Here is an 18896-nt window from a genome sequence, read left to right on the forward strand (position 1 = left end):
CCATATTTTCAAATTGTGTTGTGTAGAAATTTCATTGAACAAAAACACTGTAAAAATACTATTTAACGTAAGTTAATTACTGCATGTTACAGTAACAAGACAAGCATAACGATGTAATGAATGCAAACGTTTTAATTTTAAATACCGCAAGGTACAGACTGTCATTAAATTGAAGTAATTGGATGTGTCTAGACTCGGCCTTAAAATGCAATGTACTTAATTTTTAACCACTGGAATAATTAAACGGATTCATTAAAAGTATAAATTATTTTTCTTCTATTAGTTTCATTATAATTAAAATTATATTTCCATTAAAATTTGGAAAAGTAGTTTTCCATTATAATGAAATTGCTCTCTAGTGTTATTGTTATTTGATCTTGTTGAATTAATTTCCAGCATATAGCGAATAATTAAAAAAAAACATTATTCAATATCTAACTTAAGTTAAATAAAATGTAAATTACCTTTACTTTTTTTACATTTTTTTCTCGTATGTTTACAATTCATTGTTAGGCAGAAAACGAGCCGTGAGCAAACAAAGGCGTTTCGAGTCAGAAGACGGTGTGTGAAAAAAGTTTCGGAGCTGGCATAACAAATGAACGAAGCTTAATTTAAACCCTTTTTCGGCTACACCCGGGTGTTACGGGCTCCTAAGCTAATAAAGTGAGGTCCAATGCGGTTGGATGCTCTCACTTTTCCACAAGGATAAAAGTTTACGCAAAAAATTTTGCTCGTTCGACCCTCGTTTTGTCCAGTCTTTTTTTTTGAGACCTTGACTCCTTCGAATATATTATTATAAGTAAATTAATTGTAAAGGTAGATTATTTTTTTTATTCACAAGCTGTGATGTAATGAGTTATATTAGTGATTCAAGTAGCACATAACTCTATCATCCGTCATCTCAGTCATCACTGATCATGTCACCGTAAAAGTTATTAAATATAAAGTTTTAATATGTTCGAAGTTTAATTATGAAAACAGGAATCATAGAAAAAAATTTTCAACGAAAATTGCCCATTCACATCGGTCCTCCAGCTATCTTTTCAAAGATAAATTAAGTCCGCTTTTGTAGGATCTCCGACCGCTACACCGTTTTGGTTTCCATTTGAAAGCAGAATGAATTCATCATATTCCTAGAAAATGTTTTTCCGTAGAACTACGGGATATATGATTTTTAGGCTACGAAATTCGATATTATTTCTGAATAAATTTCAAATACATTTCCATTTACAAATTATTGATAAATGTATGTAGCTTCCGCCAGCGACTCCGTTCGCATGAAATTAAAAATCAAAAGTAAATAGCCTATGTGTTCTTCCAGACTATCCTCTACATCTATGCCAAATTTCATCTAGATCCGTTCAGCAGTTTAGGCTAAAAACTCTAACAAAAATCCATCTAAACTTTGGTATTTAAATTATTAGGAAGAAATACTCAGTAAGAGAATTTCTTGATGGTATTAAGAATCCAAAATCCAAAGGGTAGCAACGCATCTGTAGCTCTAGTATTTTTTTATATTTCTACCATCCAAATGTTAACATCAAAATCATAAATATTAAACCATATACAAATATTTGTTAGTAGAAGTAGGTTTAGAATTTAATGGAATTCAACAATTTATATGCAACCAGCATTCCTAGTCGGATTAATTGGACGCCGTCCTCACTCATCTACATTTTTAGTGCATCTATCTACATATAAATTATGTTAGCAGCAGCAATAAACATAATGACATCCATCTCGCTCGTTTATAACAAAATGATTCAGTAAAATGAGATAGTGAATTTTGGACCACTGAAAGACCCTAACAGCAGTTTTCAACAAGTAATTACAGTATTCTTACACTACCTTTCGTCAGCGACTCCATCTGCCTGGAATTTAAAAAGTGAGTAAGCTTTTGTGTTCTTGCACACTATCCTATACATTTATGCAAAGATTCATCTAAATCCGTTCAGCAGTTGAGGCTATAAACTCTTACAATACCCATCCATAACATCTTTCTCATTTATAACATTAGTAAGATAGATGTCATTTCAGTTAAGGACCTACCTAAATTTCAATCAAAATTATGAACTTAAAATTTACGTTTTAAATGATGCTTATAAGAGCCACCTTAATTTAGGAGAAGGTTGTTTTGGTCAGAAGTAGGTTAGCTAAATTCAATAAAGAACTTATTAAACAAACGTTAAAAAGGAAATAAAACATTCGAATCGAAAAAGTGCTCCAAGCATAAATCAATCGCGTCGAACAAGATACGAATGAAAAAAACATTATGTACAGAACAGAGAGAGCAAGTTTAGTTCAAAGCGATACAAGATCCGACCGCTTTGTTCCATCGTCTTACAAATATAACTCAATACAATTGTGTTTTATACATTTTATCCCATTTACTTCATCGAGGTTAAACTTAACTTTCGTATTTAGATAAACTTAAGGCAAGCTAAATATTTACTTTATAAAAACCTATATTTGTTTGAGAAATTTTACCGAGCTTTTGTTAAGATTCATTTATATTGATAAGAGTTTTGGAAAGTTGAAAAAATAACTTTAAAGAAAATTTTACCTTTCAAATGATTTTTAATTTTTTTTATAACATAAGGTGGCAAACGAGCAAGCGGCCAGTAGAATCCGCCAAAATGGCGAAGCGACCGCTGCCCATAGACATCCATAATTGCAGATGCGTTGCCTACCCTTATACGACGGAGGAGGAGACGCATATAATGAGGATATATCCCCTTCCTATGCATCTCCTCCACAGTCAAATCCACTTCCCCTTCCTAACCTCTCCTTGTAAGAAAAGGGTGGTAAAGAGAAAGGGACTTAAATTAGGCCTCCGGAACCACACTCATCAGACGAAACACGGAATTGCTTCCATTTCACGCCTGTCTTTTGTGTGATCGTGGTATTACACCGGCCGTGCCGGCCCATTCGTGCTAAGATGTTAAAGCGGGCACTTCCACTGTAAAATTTTAATTTTAGTTTAAATTTAATTTTAGTTAAATTAAATACATGATTAAAGATTACGAAGATTTTGTAATTTTTTTCCATTAAAAATGTTTGTAAAAATAGAAATGCTATTTACGAGTAAATGTTTCAAACAATGCTAAAGTAGAATCATCATCCATCTTCATCCATCTCTTTCTAGGTCTACCTCTACCGATGTACCCCTCCACATTCATAACTAACATCCTTCTTGTTACATGCGATTTATCCCTTCTCATAACATGCCCATACCACTCTAACCTTTTACTCCTTATTTATCAACCTCTAATATATTTCGTATCTTATCCAATGCTTATCTTATCTTAATGCTAAAGTAGAATTTTAATTAATAATTATTTCTACAAAGAAAAATTCAAAGGAAAATGTTGAGAATTTAATTAAATTTACATTCAATTTTTAGACAATAAGTCCCGTTAAATTAGTTCGTATATTAAATGAAATTATTCGATGTAAGATGTAGAGCTTAATGCGATCTTTGTTTTAGACATGTCAGGTGTGAAAGGAATTTAATATACAAAGTCTAGTCGCGCTTCTTAATTACTTTCGCACGACAAATCTAAAGCCTACAAGGTTATGTACTATTCGAGCCATCTTAATTTAAGCTACGAATAATTCTACATAGTTTCATGCAGTATATTAAAATATATTCTATTGTTAGTAAACATTTCATTTAATTCAAAACATTCATTTAGAAAGTAATTAGTTATAGTTGTGATTAAAAATTATTTATTTGTAAATGTCAAAATTCAAATGACAACGAAAGCCATTGGCTTACATTTTAATTTTATATCATAAGAAGGCCAACGAGCAAGCGGCCATCTGAATCCACCAAAATGGCGAAGTGACCGCCATAGACATTTACAATAGCGGATGCGTTGCCTACTCTTAATCGATGGAGGAGGAAACTTCCTATGCGTCTCCTCCATTGTCATATCAAGGTTCCGTTCGCGTTCTTTCCTAAAAAGAAAAAGGGCGGGAAGGAAAAGGGACTAAAGTTGGACCTCCGGCAACACACTCATCAGACGAAACGCAGAATTACTTCCACTTCACGCCTGTCTTCTGTGTGGTCGTGGTATTACAGGGCGAGGCGTCCCATTCGTGTAAAGATGTTAAAGCGGGCTTTACCACTGTTAAATTGCTGTTGACATGGCAATCTCGCTTTTTTGCTGCTATTGATTGGAGTATTACGATGATATACGTTTAATTTGTCGTAGAATAATCTTATTTTAAAGTATTAAAAATAAGTGAGGTAACACGGCACACGAACGACACTGGTCCGTACATAACTATATGCTCACCGACGTGACGTTGACCCAAACTCCAGTCGAACCCTTCATATTATGGTAAACGTATGTTACAAGGGCAAAGTCGAAAGGACCCAATTTGCATAGTATTGTATTACTTCAGACCGCGCCTTTGTATTAACCTTTACAGTGGAAATGAAAAAGTTTTTGTTCAGTTTTATGTTGAATTTTTAAATAGAGTTCGTGAAATATTTCACTTCAACAATTCTCGTTATTCATTTCTTTTATTGACTGTCTTAGGTTACATAAATCGACCTTAATTACCTTATTAACTAGCTTTTGCTAGTGACTTTGTCCACACGAAATGCCTATATTACTATTAAAAATGATGTTTTCTAATGGCAAAAGGATTTTTAAAACGGGCCAGTAGTTTTGAGTTTCTTCATTACTTTTCTTTTACAATTTTTGTTACTGTTTTATATTATTTGACAAGAAACAGTTATAAAATGTTACATTTAGATGTGTTTTACACAAAAAAAGATACATTTCACTAGCTTTCTTCCGCAGCTTTGTCCGCGTGGAATTACAAAAAACATAAATAAATAGCCTATGTGTTCTTCCAGACTCTGCTCTACATCTTTGCAAAATTTTACAAAAATCTGTTCAGTCGCTTAGGTCACAAACATCAATCTACCCATCTAAGTTTTGATATTTACAATGTTAGTAAGATTATCTTGGACGCACACAATGTTATTTATGTTAAAACGAATCATCGTCATCAATTTACCATTTTCCCTAAGGTGGATCGGCATAATCTACTGCTCTTCCATACATCTCTATCAGCCGTCATATCTGAATCCACTCCCTTCTTAAGCATATTCTCTTTCACACAATCCATCCACACTTTCTACGGTCTTATATAAATACGAAATTCTCTCTAAATTTCCATATTCATCTAACCTATTTCTGTAAAGTCAACGTAATAACATTGGAATAGTAACAATACACCAAATAGACAATTTTCTCTTTAGCCAGGTCCTGATAGGTCAACTTATTAACATATATATAAGGTCCGAGAAAAACATTCGCAATCCAATTTGTGACCCCGACTCAGTCCGGCGATGTCTTTGCACATAAAGATTATTTTTTCAAATCCTTTTGGGATGGTTTTTGTTTAACCATAGTATTGTAATGTTGAATTTGTTTGCTTTTTAGAGCGGCCGCACAATGTTGACTGAAATGACGCAACTGTTGTGCGACTGTCGATTGTGTCGCAGTCAATTTTTCTCTTCTCTTTTTCTTTTAACCCTTAACTTGGCAGAATTTTATTTTTTCGAATATCAAAATAATATTCAATGACCCAAGGTGTTTAGAAAAAAAAAATGATGTATCTCTACAGATACACTAACAAGAAAAGGGTTAATGATTAGTGGACCCCATCATTATTTCGATGATTTATAACGTCAAGGTTGAAGATAATTGAAAGTGTATAAAACAAGACTAAAATTTTGAAAAGCAGTTAACTAGATAGATGGAATCCAGTGTGATTGAAAAATGACCGGTAGCTGTTGATATCAATCGAGGCACTGTAATAGGACAACACCAATGTTACTATACTACACACTAAATACAAAATTGATATATTGCAGCCAATTCAATTGTTTAATTGCACAACTAATATCAAATAGTATGCGCACCTTAAGCTGAAAGGAATTAAAGCGCAACTAAACAGTTGTGCCATAGTTTAGTCAAAGTTGTCCGCGCGTTATAACAATGAAATAAATACAAATTAACCCGATTTTTATTGTACAGTTTTGTACGGGTTTGAAAGTTCATTAACAAACGCGTAGAATATGTCATAAAGATTTTACATATAACCAATTTTACGAGGAGAAAATTTAATGGTTTTATCCACATTGATCTTTGTATTTATAACTTACTGTTGCTCGCGACTTCGACTCGTGAAATTAAAGTAATTATAAAAAACGTAGCCTATGTTACTCACAGAAAAATGACCTTTCTAATGGTGAAAGAATTTTTGAAATCGGCCCAGTAGTTTTTGAGTTATTTCAATACGTACAAAATACAAAAATACAAATCTTTCCTCTTAATAATATTAGTATAGATGTCCTCGTTAGGTTATTAAAATGAGGTTCGAGAAATAATTTTAACGAACTAATTTAAACCTATAAAATTCAACTTTCGAGAATTTGACAAAGAATTTCTTGAATTCAAAGTATAATAAACTTATATTTTAAAAATTGAAATATTTTTATGAATAGCATTTTTTCTGTTTGTCCTAGATTTCATTGTTTTATTCCTAGAATAAGTTGAACAAAATCTCAATTCTTTATTTTTATTTACCCATTTAAATTTTAAATAAATGAAATATATTCCAATTCGTAAAAAAAACCAAGTAGCCTATGACTTCTTATAGACATTTCTTTACATTTTTGCCAAATTTCATTGAGATCCGTTCAGCAGTTTACTCCGCAAACTCTAACAAAGATCCATGTAAACTTTCGCATTTATAATATAAGTAAAATAATGCATTTGTGGTTTGTAAGAACCGTCAAAGTACATCACTCTCAAAGGTCATCTGTTCTAGGTGCTTTATTTGCATAGTATTGCCTTGTCCATCCGTCATTGTGATGCCATAATCTGCATGTCATCTGCATTTAGACTGAGATCTGACCGAATGCATACGATATACAGGATGTTGTAATAAAGATTAAAATTTGAATTTCTCATGTTCTTTACCGAACCCTGTAGGAGTATTCTAATTATTTTTGAGGATTTTTCCTTTGAGACTATTAGCCTATAGGGGCTATAGGAGTTTTTTTCCCGTAGTGCCGATTGATTTTAAAAATTCCCATTGGGCTTTTAAATCGTAGGTATTACCCAAGTGAAACACTCTCTGCTCATTGTCAAGGTAGCTATTTTTATTGATCTGTTATCTTTGAAAGGATGATGATCGATCTAATTTTATCTCCTTTTCATGTAAATAAATAAGATTTCTTGGGTTTGTTGGTTAAAGCATTTTTATTTAAATCAAAAATATACTTTTAAACCTTTCAAAGTGATCGTGATAAGATACAGTTATAAGTTAAAAATAAAATGAAATACAGTTTCACTTTTATGTTTAAATATTTTTTCTTTGAATAGATTTGGTTTAATAAATTCGTTACTTTCGTTACCGAAAAACGCTCATATTAAGTATTCCATTATTGTTACTTTAGAATTTAGAAACTTTAGAAGTCTCTTTACAATTTTGTAGATTTCAGTCTATTTCTCCTTTGACTTTTTTATGTTTGTAACTAGGGACTACTGTTTGAAATTTTTAAATTATGTTACTACGAAAAGATAGAAATGTAAGTATTGGTAAAATAAAGTACATTTTACATTTCGTCTTATAAAAAAATGTCTAAAGGCACGGTTTACATACATATGAAAACCATTTCGAATTACTCAAACCTAATATATAACGGTAATTATTTAAAGGAATGTGCGAACGCCGCTATTTTTGAATAAGCGAATTATAAAAATGGCTTTTATCTATACCATTATAGTAAAACGTAAACAAACACTTCTTTGTTGCGTAAGATGTCAGCTATTACAGCATATTTTTGAATAATTCCTTTTTTTATGAAAAGCCCTACACTTACGTCACGCTTTAGGCAATATATTTTCACGCCATTAAACTTAGGGGGTAAATATTTTGGATAAAAACCCTAATGTGGGAAAGAGACTATAAGTTGCTGCCAACATCAAGAAAGTAAGATCGCCATGGATTGTCATGTCATGTCATTTTGACATTTGATATTGATAATTTGACAAATGTAAACAATGAAATAAAATTTTCATAATTACATGCGCATGAAGCCATACGGGAACAGCTAGTCGTTTATAAATAACTTAACATCTGTTAATAAATGCAAGTCAAGTGCTGAATTCTTTCGACATGAAATTTTCCGAATCTATACATTATTTATAGGCACATCATAAAAATGCGATCTTCAAAATTTGACGGTAACATCTCTAATAGTATATAGGGAAAGTTTTAATGGTCTCGCTAATATTTATCACAGCGATCCGCAACTGGGAGCACATGTGCCTGTCAATCTGAGTATGATCGATGGTTCTGCAGGCGATATAAAATATCACATCGGTTCATGTCTGATGCTTTTAGAAGTAAAATCGCTTAGGTTCCATTCTTACAATATAACTTACTGTTTACAGTAGGTTTAAACATATAACTTGAGAATGCTTTGCAAATTAGTTTTATGCATTTAAGTAGCTTTCGTCCGCGACTCCGTCCGCGTGGCTTTAAAAAATATAGAAGTGTGTAGCTTATGTTTTTGTCCAGACTATACTCTACATCTATGCCAAATTTCATCGAGATCCGTTCAGCTGTTTAGGCTACGAACTCTAACAAACATCCATCCATATAAACTTTCGCATTTATAATATTAGTAAGAAATATAAGGATTTCTTATACTTAAATTAGCTAATAACCCCCTGGTCGGAATATAAAAAAAAATTATAGCCATATTGTTACTTTTAAATGGTATTTTTTTAAATCGCTCCGGTAGTTTTTGAGTTTCTCTTCAAAATATTAGTAAAGATAGTGTCGTGTTTTGTTTTGGAGAAAAAACACTTTAACCATAATTGTCATTTGTTTTTTTTCACAGAAAATAATGATGATATGCTTACTATTCTTTTGTTTTCTATATAACAAAACAAGAAACATTCATCAAATTGTCAAATAAGAACGTTACTTCCTAAACTGTAAATAAATTTTCCATCGGCAAATTTGTTTTGAAGCTTGTCGGGAAATCCAATTAGTGTTTTTTTTATTTACATTTTTCCGTTTGCTGATTAAAGTAAACGTGTAAACAGGAAAAATTGTTTTTTCATTTAAAATGTTTTAGGGAAAAGTTTGGTAAAAAAACAGGTTGATTTGACTAAGAAAATCGACGTTTTTAACAACTAATACAATTGAATAATCCACATATTTTTTCTTTCTTATTGATTAGCATAACTATCAGTCATGTGTAGTTTAAAAGCAAATTATCAAGTTTTTAAAAAAAGACTTATTTTTCTAATGCCTCTCCATTACTGGAGGTTGGCCGTCAGCTCAGCGAATCTCACCCTGTCCTGTGCCCAGCGAAAATGTTGTTCGACGCTGGCGAAACTTGTCCACTCCCGGATGTTTCTTAGCCATGATTTCCTTTTCCTTCCAACGCGTCTTCTGCCTGCGACTTTGCTCATCATAATGAGTTGGAGAAGCTCATATCTTTCATGTCGCAAAACATGAACTTAAATAAGACATTAATAATAAAAAACCTAATAACAGTAGAGAATCCGATTCGCCGTTCTTTTGCCCCGGTGTTTCCCGTTGGGCCGATTGATCGGTAGACCGATCAGCCCAATGGGAATTTTTTCCCATTCTCCAAGACGTTTGACCCCGTACATGTTTACTAAATGTTTTCACATGTGGATGAAAGAAGAGTTTAGATATTTTTTAAATATAAATTTATGATTTTTTGATAAACGGTGAGTCATGTCAGGTGACGTCATTACAGACGCCTGAAAGATAATGAAATTCTCTTCGTTGTTGGAAAATTAATTTAACATCTTGTTTATAAAGCTACGTCATAAATTCATTTAAAAGAGCCAAGAGGAAGCAGTTCTAAATGTTTTAATCTTATATGTTATAAATGCGAAAGTATAGATGAATGGATGATTGGATGTTTGTTAGAGTTTGTAGCCTAAACTTCTGAACTAGATATCTATGAAATTTGGTATAGAAGTATATAATAGTCTGCATGAACTCGTTTTTGTGTTATTTTTTTACTAGCTGTTTCTTCGTTCGTTTAATTGCAAATGTCTTAATTACCGTTATCATAATAACTCGCTTTCTTAATGTTGGCAGCTTGTAGTTTATGGTCCCTTTCCCATATGAAGGTTTTTTTCCAATTACCCCCGAATTTAATTAGCGTGAAAATATACAGTCTAAAGCGTGTAATCAGTGTAGGGCTTTTTATTAAAGAAAGAATAATTTAAAAATATGCAGTGATTGCAGACATTCTTCTTTCCAATCATATTGGTTGCTATCTTAAAAATTTTATGTAAATTTATCTTCATGTCTAACCTATGTAAAAAAATTTTAAACATCTGCATAGTAAAATCGAGCTTGAACGTTCACCATCAATCATGAATTTTTCATCGAAGAAATGTAGTTCATTTTTAAAAATTATTAAAACACTTTCTTGGACGAGTTCAAGGAAAATCTTTTATGATGAAATTTCTGGATACTTATGTAAAATAAACGAAAGACTGCAAATAATATTTAAGAAGAAAAAAATGTAAGTATATCGTTTCAGAAAACAATGACTTGAAGTTTGTGGAGTTATTTAAAAAAGCGAAAAAATAAATGATTTGCAAGAGATGCAAGAAATAAAATGAAATCTGTAAAAATATTAGATTTAAGGTTATTTATTTATTTTATTTATTTAAAACCCCTTAGCAATTGCTGGTCTTCTGATTTAGATGCTGGTATTCCGGTTGGAACTAAGTATAACTATTTCTAGTATGAAATTAATAATTTCGTCTCGTTTCTTTTCAAATATTTTCTTTATAAGCCGGACATACAGATATGAAGTTCAAATAAGCTGATGCGATATTTTATCTTGTCGTTACAGTGATCCATCATGCTCTGGTTGACAAGCACGTATGCTCCTAGTGGCTGAGTTTGATAAATATCTGCGCCTGGCAACCTTAAGAAAACCGAAGTAAATTTCATTTGAAATCCAAACAGTACCGTTTTAGTGGGTGAGTACGAATTACTTGGTAGCTATCCTACTAATATTATAAATGCGAAAGTTTAGATAGATGTTTGTCAGAGTTTGTAGCCTATACGGCTGATCGGATTTCGATGAAATTTGGTATAGATGTAGAGGATAGTCTGGAAGAACATATAGGCTACTCACTAGTTTTTTTTACTTCTACACGGACAGAGTCGCGGGCGAAAGCTAGTTGAAAAATAAAAGCGATCAATTCACTACTGTTCATTTTTTTTATGATTCTTAGAGCGGGCGCACACCTTTGACTAAACTCGACAACTTTTGTGTGTTTGTCGATTGTTTCGAAGCCCATTCAACTGTTTAGTTGCACAACTAAAAATCGAATAGTGTCCGCACTTCCATATAAGATCATAGGAATCAAAGCGCGACTAAACAGTAGTGCGATAGTTAGTCAAAATTGTGTTTTTTTAAACTTTTTAACACGTTTAAAACAGGATTATGTTTTTTATGGCAGTGATTTATTTAGTTAATAAAGTATCATTTCGACAAGTATAAAACTTTTCAATGAAATATGATTTTAACACTCAACTATTACGTTTCTTCCGTTCTTACCGGATCTGATGTTATCCCATCAAAGACTCAGTCCGTACTTTATGTAAAGCGGGTAACATAATCTTCCGCGCCGGGAGCTCGTAATCTCTACAAATTTCATTTTAACCGCTGCATTTTGTTTTCAAAATCAAATTTATATCTCGTACAGATTTGAGGAAATATTTTTAAGCTTTTAATTATGTAGAAGTAGTTTTCGCTCGCGACTCCGTTCGCGTAGAATTAAATAAGCAATTAGCCTACGTGTTCTTCCAAACGTGTTCTACATGTATGCCAAATTTCATCAAGATCCGTTAAGCCGTTTAGGCTACAAACTCTAACAAACATCCATCCATCTTAACTGTCCCATTTAAATGATTTTCGACAGTGTAGGTCCACAGTTATAATGGATATTACCAATACTGTCAGTAGACATAACATTATTTACTCTGTTATCACAAAGCTTCAATTCCTCAAGGGGTAACTTTGCACAAGGTTCTAATTCTAAAATAATTACGGCTTAAAATTTCTCAAATCCCGGTAAGACGGGTCTTAATATAATTAAATTTATGTTATCCATTCAGAGTTATAAATAGGGTTATCAGCATTATAAACCAAATAAACCAGAGTATGGGCGTCACCAGGAGAAGAAGCAGTCAGCAGCCATAGCAAGTCAACATTTTTAAATAAACACTAGCGAATAATTAAAAATAAATTGGAAGCCTATGTGTTCTTCCAGACTATCCTCTTCGAATATGCCAAATTTCATTGAGATCCTTTCAGACGTTTAGATTACAAACTCTAACAAACATCCATCCATCCATGTAAACTTTCGCATTCATAATATTAGTAAGATAAGATAAAGTAAATGGAAATACTAAGGTACTTAGATATCTTAAATGGGACATGTTGATAAACATTCTCTTTACTTTGAAACAAAAGAATATTTTCAATATTACAAGAAGGGGTCCCTAGCTCATCGTCTTGCCCTCTCTTTTGGTTCCCTTCCAGTCGCTGATGATGAACCAGAGTAGACAAATTTATTTTAAGAAGAAACAAACCCCCATACACAACACTCGGGTAATAAAAGAGACCCTTAGTTTACAAGAGAAACTAATTTATGCAGCCACACAATTTAATTTAATCTCGACATAAGTAAAAACATTTAACTGCGCCTGGGGGAACTATATCTCGGAGTAACTGATTAAATGTAGTTCTGGTACAACTCTGCTTTCGGTATAATAACGTATCGTCCCCACTAACTACGCGGGTTTGTCTTATTTAAGCCTACGATATAATCGCCACATTGTTAACAACAGTAATTTTAATATACGAAGATCTATAACTCTACGTTCATCATCATCTCTCCTTATCTTACTCCCGTAGTGGCGCAACTGGTTTTTGTCCTCCACATAACTCTATCATACGTCATCTCAGTCATCACTCCCTTCTTGATCATGTTACCTTTCACGTAAACCTATCTATGTTTCTACATTACAGTATTTAAATTAAATTTTTAATTCTTACTATTATTTGACAGTTTCTCTACACACTAATTTTATTTCATTAGTCAAATTTGTATACGTTATTTATCCCTTAACTTGAAATATCATACCAATATAAATTAAATTAGATGGATGGATGGATGTTCGTTAAGGTTTGTAGTCTAAACGGTTGAATGGATTTCGATTAAATTTGGCATAGATGTAGAGAATAGTCTGGAAGAACATATAGGCTACTTGCATTTGTTTTTTTTTTTAATTTTGCGCGAACGAAGTCGCGGGCGATTTTTATAATTCTGCTAAACAACGTTAAATAAAGCATTTTTAATTAATTTGATGAATATTGTAGATTTAAAAATGAAAATGTAATAACAAGAATATGAGATATGTTTAAATAATGACTTATTTTTTCAATGTACTGTTTCGTAATACCTCGTTATGAATTGCAGCTCAGGAACGTCGCTTGTCGATTAAAGTATGACAAATTACGTCATCGCCGGTCTGAAATACTGTATCGGTTTGAAAACATGTCCCCGGTTTTAATCTATAAATTTGTATGTTACAAGTTCGCACGGTACAGATTATAATAAAATTTTGTTAATATCCATAGAAGCAATGGTTTGTTCTTATTTAAAAACAAAATAAAAATAATACTCCTTTCTAGAAATGACTACTCGACATTAATGTACACTTGCATGCAACGTACTGGCAGATGCTAGTTGTTTAACGTGTTAGCGCGGCAACCAAAAATAAAATTAATTTATAAATAAACAAAACATCTTTATTTTTAATCTACAAAACTATATCAATTACATGTTCGTTATACGCCTTATCCTTCTTTTGTTTTCACTACATCTATTTTTTAACAAGCCACGCAAAAGTCTCGGTAGCCAGTATGCAACCTTTTTGGCTGTATTCATAATTCTTGTCAGCCAAAGAGGTTGTATATCGCACTAAACACTAGTTACAGTATTTAAACTGGGATGTAAGTCTTTGTCAGTGTAAAGATATTTGATTTTGTGATAGCTACGGGCATATAAGTCGAGGGCGAATGGGCATGAAACTTGACACTGACACGTTAGTCATATGCTTGTACGACCACGTGATTTTTACTGGCTTGTACGCATTGCACCAGTAACTTCCACGTGCCTGTGACGATGCCAGCTACTCCATTTTACTGTAATGTGTGTTTCCGCCGTAGAACCTCGATAACTCAAACCTCGGTAACATAAAAACATCTATAACTTCAAAAAATAATATGTCCCCTTCCCATCAGAGCCCAAAACCTCTATAACATAGACCCTTGATAACTTAAAACCTCTATAACTTAAAATATTTTGTGTTTCCCTGGACTTTGACTTATCGAGTATTATCTGTATTATCTTTGACATCGCAACACATGCCGGATTCAGTTAGCAAATAATAAAACAATAACGCTCGTTTCCAAAATAGAACAACTGTTTGATTCATTTACGTTGGAATACAATTCGTTGAATCGCCTAATGACAAATGCCATTCCGTTTCCAAGTAATTTTAAATTGACGACTTTGTTTTGAACTCCATCGAATAATTCAATTAACGCTGTCAGATTTATTGCTGCGAAAGGCTGTTGCTTCGCTTGGAAGTGGAAATATTCATCAAGTTTGCCGTATAATTTGGAAATTGATTGAATTAATATGAATATAGACAGTTGTTTAACTGGAAATAGATAACAATTATAATTCTTTGACGGCTTTCACTATTATACTTCGGAAGCGAAACTTCGAAAGAGAAGTATAAATACGGACAAATTGAATATTGTTTTGAAATTTGATAAAAATGAATCAGTTTTGAAATATGTTTGTTTTTGTATTGTACAATTTAAGAAATGTCACGAACAATATTAAGATTGGGCGCATTTTGGACTAAACTATATCGCAAGTGTTGGTCGATTGTCGATTGTTTCGTAGCCAATTCAACTATTTAGTTGCACAATTAACGAGTAGTCAGCGCACCGCCTTATAAGCATATAAATCAATGTGAGACTAAACAGTTGTGCGTTGAATTAGTTACAGTTATGCGTAAGCTCTAAATGAGGATATTTACATACAGAATTTGTTGAAAAAACATTTCTATAACAAAAATGTGAAACGTTAACAAAGCTAACAATATTTTCAACACATTTAACATAAAATTACAAGATTAAACTAGGGGCTTAATGAAAAAGTATGGCAGTTGTTTTAAAAGCCGGTAGCGGGGATGTAAAAGTTGGCGTCTGTTAATAACGCCTCGGGGAAACGCCCGCGTAACGTTTGATTAAAACTAATTTTTGCAGTTGAAACTCTTAGCTCGCTTGCGGTGAGATTTAATCTCGTGTAAGTGTTTAACATAACTTTGAAGCGAGAAGGTAATATATAGCTTGCAGCTCTAATTGCACTATACTGTAAACAAGAATATGGTAAAAATATTGATACTTTCGCCCGCGACTTAACCGCGTGGAATTATACAGAAGTAGCCTATGTGTTCTTCCAGACTATGCTCTACATCCATTTAAAATTTCATCGAGATCCGTTTAGCAGTTTAGGCTACGATAACCCCATAAATTTTCATTCTCATTTTTATATGGGTTTAAGTTTGTTAATCTACGTCATATTTGGTCTATGGTGTTTACTCTTTGCGTATTATGCTGTAATTTTATTCCAGTTATGTCACTTTTGTGCTGTAGCTGTAATAAAAGTCGTTAAATCTATTCCGTGATATCTTTACTAAATTTCCAACACACATCGCAGCTAACTGTACAAGAAACGATAAGTTTACTTGCTAGAAACGAGTCACAAAATAATCATAGTTACAAGAATGATTCTCACAAAAATCTCTTACTAGAGTAACGAAAAACGTTCCCTTTCCATGTCTCAAAGGTTAATATTGAAATAACAGCGGCATATAATTTGATGATCCTTAGACATAATCGGGGGGATTGGAGCAAAATTGAAATTAAGTTTTAGGAGCTTTAAGCCCGTTTGTTAATTAACACAGCTGCTTTTGTAGATAAAGCGCTAACTGACAGCTTTTGACGCATCAATAAAGTTGTGCATACTTATAATTAGATACCATAGTTTACATTTAGTTATTTTTAAATTGACCCACGATTTGTTACAAACTTTGTAAAGTAGGTTTTAGTTTATTTTCATTCGTATAATGAAAGACAACATAAGAATAATTGTTTAAAGAATTATAACCAACTAGCTGTTGCTCGCGACTTCATCCGCATGGAATTAAAAAATATTGTAAATAATATAGACTATGTTACTCAGCGATAACGTTTTCTAATGGTAAAGATTTTAAAATCGAGCCCAGTAGTTTTTGAGTTATATTAATACATACAAAAATACAAATTAGTTATTCCTCTTTATATTAGTATAGATAATTAAATGAACTCGTAGTATCTTCACCTTTATTTACAAAACCAACATTTTATATAGCAAAATAAATACTTTAGTATCAAAACAAGCTAAAAATAGAAACATAGTAAAAAAAACTTGGTGGTTAAATGGGAAATTATCGCACTCGTATAAAACCCCCTTTCAGTGCTCGAGTAAAAGTTAGCATTCGTTAACACCTCGGGGAGTCTGGTAACATTTGATTAAGTAATTGTTTCAGTTGAGGCGGTTTCGTCTACTAACATCCTCTCTTACACTATTGTTACATTTACCAGGTAAGTAATCTAGGAGCGTGCGCGCCTTCAACTAAACGCAGAACTGTTGTGCGATTGTCGATTGTTTTGTAGCCAATTTAACTGTTTAGTTGCACTAAATCGAGTAGTGTGCAATTCCATATATGCACATAGGAATCAAAGTGAGACGAAACAGTTGTGTGATAGTTTAGTCGAATATCTGGGCGCGATGTTAACACGAGCGGAAGCCCTGCTCCTTTGCTCCGCTAAAAAATATAGATATATTTAAATCACTAATAGCCTGATAGTTAAGTTGCTTGTTCGATTTCATCCATTCGATTAGATCTACGGACCCGAATTGTATTTAAGCGTAAGATTAGAGCCTAGTTGAATAGGTTTATAAAATGCGAAGGTTTGCACGGATGTTTGTTAAAGTTTGTAGCCTAAACGGCTGAACGGATCTGGAGGATTTGGTATAGATGTAGAGTATAGTCTGGAAGAAGACATAGGCTACTTACTTTTGTTTTATTTTTTAATTCCCGGACAAAATTGCGGGCGAAAGAATTAGGAAAAAATGAAATATTATAAGTGACAGCTAATTAATGTTAGCAGTACATTTATTATCTCCAAATCTTCACTTAGGAGATTCTTTAATTATTAATCGACTCTCAGTGCGTCACTTTAGAATTTTGGGAAGTCAAATTTCATGTACAACTTATTGTGTTATAACTGTGTCGCCGGGTATACCCGAGTTATATCCGGGTAAAGATAAATCGCAACGCAGACGAATGTAGAGGTCGGGAATTGCGTTATAAATATTTGAAGGAAACAGCATCTTGCTGTAAATCCTACTGCATAGCCACATTCCTGTTATTTACTGTGTCTTGATATCAAAGTGCACTTTAAATAAATATACTATCAAATTTTGTTGATGCAACGTCTTTAGTTTTTTGAAGATATTGTTTCTATTTTTATATTTAAAAACTCAAAGATAGTTGGGAACTTTAAATACGCTTGTTTAATGTATCGCTTCACACCTGTTTAATTGAATTCTTTATAATGAACACTCGAAATATATACTTAAAACAGACGTATGCAGGCTTATAACTGTACAGTATAATTGTCAGTTAATAAGGTCTGTAAATGGTGTTAGACATACATTAATTTCGTAGTACGTCCTTTCCTAAAAGAGAGGAATTAACGACAAATTATTCGAAAATTCTTAAGAAACCTTAAGTTTGTCGTAACGAAGACAGAAACAAGCCAGATGGTGTTAATGGGTTTTTAACTCAATAAGTGTTAACGGAGACTGATGTGGAGACATTTTACAAATTATTTAAACTGAACAATAACTTGATAAAACTTAGTTAAACTTAGGATTTTATTTGGCAAATACATTTGAAAACAGAGTAATTTATTGATATTAAATTTAAAATTGGTTCTCAAAACCTTGTAAACCCTTTTTTTATAAAAGGCTTCATTAGTTTCAACATCATCACCAGCTCACTATATATCCCCGTCGAACGTCGAGTAAAATTATGTACATATGAAATTCGAAAAAATGAAATATTTGTACATGTCGGGATTCGAAACCCAGGACCTGTGGATTACAAGTCAAGTGCGCAAACCCCTGAGCCACCGACGCTCTTAGTTTAATCACGTAATATTAATATTATATCAAAACAATACGAATACATAGCGAGCCATTTGTCAATTTCAGGCTTATTAAATCTGTTATGAAATATCGAGAACGATGTCCCGGGGGCGTTCAAATTATTGCTTTTATTATCTGTATTTATTTATTTTACTGCTATTATCAATAACTTCGATGAGCATAATGAATCTGAACCACAGATAATAAATTCTAGATAATAACAATGATAAAGTAAAGGTAATTGTAGATTTTTATCGTTAAAATGTGGGCAGATAAAGGCTTATGATGATGATGATATCGCTAAAAGAACCGCGTTATGGAACAGTCTGTCCTCTTTTTTTTTATTATTTGTTAATCTAGCGCTTGACCACGATCCCACCTAAAGGAGGTGACGATGCAGTCGAAAGATGGTACGAGCTAGCTTAATAGGTAGCTGTTCACTCTCCT

This window comes from Papilio polytes, unplaced genomic scaffold (assembly GCF_000836215.1).
Source record: "Papilio polytes unplaced genomic scaffold, Ppol_1.0 DF824158.1, whole genome shotgun sequence".
Classification (NCBI taxonomy): domain Eukaryota; kingdom Metazoa; phylum Arthropoda; class Insecta; order Lepidoptera; family Papilionidae; genus Papilio; species Papilio polytes.